Here is a 4,246-nt window from a genome sequence, read left to right as displayed (position 1 = left end):
TAAGACCTTAGTGTTTGATGTATGTATTAAGAAAGGAATCACCAAGGGATTGGGGTTTCTGATTAATGTATCTATCAGGGTAGTAAGGGATTACATCTTGATGATAAGTAAAGGGTTGATTAACATCACATGGAAGAGAATTCATCATATGATCGATTTTTACATGAGTTTATTGTTGAGGGAAATTGACATCTGACTACTTGTTTACATTATAATTTACATTTTATTTATTTATCAAGTTTTAATTCAATTCAGAGTAGTTTCTGGTGACAAGAAATTAATGCAATCAATGATCTTTTGGTTGATTCAACTTAAGTATATATGGTTAGTCAGTGCTTGAACATAAATCCTCGTGGGAACGATCTTTACTCATCATTTTATTACTTGTACGACTAGTACACTTGCTAGATCCGCAACAACAGACGAAGCACTCAGATGGTTGGAACGACAACCAGCAAATAGCATCAGCACTTGGGAAGATCTAGCTGCAAAATTCTTAGCCCAATGACAAAGTACAATCGGCTGGTTAATGAAATAACCAATTTCATTCAATATAATGGAGAAACTCTATGTGCAGCCTGGAAATGATTCAAGGAGCTTCTGAGATAGTGTCCTCAGTACGAGTTGCAGCCCGGACAAAAAGTTTGAATATTCTTCAACGGGATGAGACCTGCTTCAAGGATGGTTGTCAATGGTGTAGCTGGAGGATCTATCCGACAAAAGACACCTACTCAAACTCTAGAATTGATCGAGTCCATGGCAAGGATGGAGAATGAGAGTATAGCAGCCCAGCCAAAGAAAGGAGTCCTCCAATTAGAAGGTAATGACTCCATGCTGGCTGAGCATAAGCTCCTCTCACAGCAAATTGCTATTCTAAATAGCAAGCTAGAAAAGCTTCAGGCTTCTATAGCTCAAGTTAAATCAGTATCCTGTGAATACTGTAAAGGGGAACATGAGACTAATGAGTGCAACGTACTCATTGGAGCAGATCTGATCCAACTCAATGGGATCTGGTATGATCAGAGGCCTCAGAAAATCCTCAAAGAAATCAAAACAATGCTGCGGGGAACACTTTTAACCCCACGTGGAAGAATCATGGAGGTCTGGATTACAAGTCCAATCAATATTTGCAACATCCACCAATTCCACAGAATCAACAGTCTGAGTTAGAAAGAGCCTTGCTGTAGTTGACAAAGTCAACTGATACATTCATGAATGAGACAAGATCTCATCACAAAAATCAAGATGCATCTATCAGAAACTTGGAGACTCAAATTGGCCAACTTTCAAGACAATTAGCTGAGAGAAGTCAAGGAACATTCCTCATTGATACCATAATCAACCCGAAGGAGCAATGTAATGCCGTAACTACTAGAAATGAAGAGCTAGAAAAAGAAGAAGTCAAAGTTTCTACAAGCAAGGATGAACAAGTTCAAAAGGATAAAGAAGAAGCAAATGAGCAACCTCCTGCAGCTCAAAAGAAGTAATGAGACTTTTTACGTTTTGAGAAACCTCCATATCCCATGAGCAGCAAGCAACATGAGCAAAGGAAGCAATTATATGAAATCTTAGGTATTTTTAAGAAATTGCAAATTAACATTCCTTTTGCAGAAGCTTTGGAGCAAATGCCTTTGTATGCCAAGTTCTTGAAGGAGACATTATCTAAGAAGCGGAAGCTCACAGAGGATGAACCGATTACACTAACAGAGGAGTGCAGTGCAATCTTACAGAAAAACTTGCCTCCAAAGTTGAAGGATCCAGGAAGTTTCAGTATTCCATGCACCATTGGCAAGACGACTATAGAGAAAGTCTTATGCGATCTTGGTGCCAGCATTAATGTTATGCCATTAACCCTGATGAAAAAGCTGGGAATTAATGAAGTGAAGCCAACAAGGATGAATGTTCAACTGGCCGACCGCTCAACAAAGCAAACACATGGTATTGTGCAAGATGTGCTCGTCAAGGTAGACAAATTTCTACTTTCTGTTGATTTTGTTATTCTTGACATTGATGAAGATGCAATGTGCCTATGATCTTCGGGAGGCCATTATTAGCGATCTCAGGAGCGCTAATTGATGTACCTAAGGGTGAGTCGATAATGCGCGTGGATGGAGAGCGAGCAATATTCAAGGTACTTACAAATGAAGCTCCTCCATTGCCTGCATCTTAACCTAAAGATCAAGTTAATTACATTATGGAGAAAAAGATTGAGGAGGGTAACAAGAAGGAAGTCCATCAGCGGCATGAAGAACACAAGCCAAAGGTTAAGATGGAAATGTCCAAAAGCAAGGAAAAGCATGTGAAGACAAAGTTTAAAGTTTCTGAAAGCCCTCCTCCTTATCCACATGCATATGAGTATAACCATGGCAGGGCACAAATTCTGAGTAAGGGTATGGTGTCATCACTGAGACCGAGCTACCAACCACCATGATCACATATGGTACGTCAAGCTAATGACGTTAAACAAACGCTTGTTGGGAGGCAACCCAATGGATTTATGCTTTTAATTAATTTTGCTACATTTAGTTTTTGTTTTCGTTTATTTTATTTTATTTTAGTTTTAAGTTTTTATCCATGGTGATGTATATTTGATGAATTTCTTGTGCTACTGCTTGTTTTTATTATTATTACGTGCTCCTTGTTTCTGATGTGTAGTCCATTGTTGAGGACAGCAAAATTCTAAATCTGGGAATGGGGAAGCACCACATATACAGTAGCAGTCAGATTTCGCTATGAGGATGAGTAGAGCTTCAATTTTTTTTAGATAAATAGGGAACATTCTTTTAACTTCTCTTAATTTTAATTTTATTTATTTATTATTTTTTCCTCTTTATTTGATTTATTGATAATTATTAGATTATGCCAATGGAGAATTAGTCATATCTACGATGTGATGACTTAGGATATATCTTATTTTTATGAATAAGCATTAATGGAGTTAGTCTAAGAGTCAGCAGGAATAATAAAATTTCAATATGAGTGATTGAGAAAGAGCATAATTTACTGAATTGCACACCTACAGCCGTGAGGTTTTGAGCCTAAACAGAAAATTCTTTTCGGTGTGCACTTCACTGTTGAAAATACTTCTAGAACTTGCTTTGTTTCTCCTTTAAGTAGTTGTTTACATGCATGTTTGAAATGATTGAGGTATTTTTATTATTTTAGCTACTTAGCCAAAAAGCCAACCATTGTGATATCCTTTGTTTAGCCCTTTGAGCCTAGGCTTTTTCTTTTCTTAATACCTGTTGTTTTAATTAGTCACTCCACATACACATCTACCTTAAAAAGGATTGGATTGTATAAATTTCATGAGTACTTCAACATGTAATTCAAAGTGGTGGAAAAGGGAGGTTAGGAGAGTTGAGCAAAAGCAAAGGTTGAAAATGGTGGAAAGAAAAAAAATATTTATTGCTTCTATGCAAATAAAAGTATTGAGAAATATAGAAAATGAAAATGAAAAAGAAAAGTATTGGGGGTTGAAAAAGAAAAATACAGAAAAAAAAATAAAATTACTGAAAAAGAAAAAGGAGGAAAGAAGGAGAAAAAAGATTATTTGTTAAGTGTTTACACTTTACCATGATCTTTCTGTGTTCCAATGCTTTAGCTAGTTTTCTCTTATTTATCCTTCCTTTAGCCAAGCCCCATTACAACCAGAATAAAGACCTCTTGATCTTTTACGCATGTTAATTAACTGTAGAGAATGAGAATATGACCAAGCTTATGGAAATATTGATACCGTGAAAGGTTGAGTGAAAAACTTACCCTTAGACAAATGAGTGATGAGTGATTTAATATTTCTAGTGAGGGGTGTGTTAAAATTCAGTTGTGTGCTCGATTGATAGATCTCATGCTTTAATTTTATAACTTGCTTGCTTATGATATTGCTTAGTTATATGTTTATTCTTGAACTATTTTATTTTCTACCTAAGTTTGATTATTGTGGGATTGATGTACTGTCTGAGTATCACATTAAGCATGATTTTTGAACTTTTGCATATATCCCATGTTCTTAATTTAATTCATTGCTGAGGACAACAATGAGTAAATCTGGAAATGTTTGATAAGTGTCAAAGACACTATATTTTTAATGTCAAATATAATTCAAATAACAATTAATATGATTAAAAATATGGTGTTAATTAATAAAATCTTAAAGAATATTAAAATGCCAATAAATAGATAAGATTCTAATTTTTATTGTTGTTTCAGGTTGTTTCAACTAGAAGAACAAACTACTACTAATCTG

General features: G+C 35.4%; 1 non-coding gene across 1 annotated transcript; it reads right to left on the bottom strand.

The window, feature by feature from the left end:
- Window positions 1-520: 520 nt before the first annotated feature.
- Window positions 521-626, bottom strand: LOC133293696 (small nucleolar RNA R71). The gene has a single exon (XR_009749087.1). It is a non-coding gene; the product is annotated as a small nucleolar RNA R71 (small nucleolar RNA).
- Between the last annotated feature and the right edge of the window lie 3,620 nt (window positions 627-4,246).

Source organism: Gastrolobium bilobum, unplaced genomic scaffold, assembly GCF_033153095.1.
Source record: "Gastrolobium bilobum isolate Gb01-03AN ecotype WA unplaced genomic scaffold, APGP_CSIRO_Gbil_v1 utg762, whole genome shotgun sequence".
Lineage (NCBI taxonomy): Eukaryota > Viridiplantae > Streptophyta > Magnoliopsida > Fabales > Fabaceae > Gastrolobium > Gastrolobium bilobum.
The sequence above is the reverse complement of the archived record's forward strand: the minus strand, read 5'-3'. Positions and strand labels throughout refer to the sequence as shown.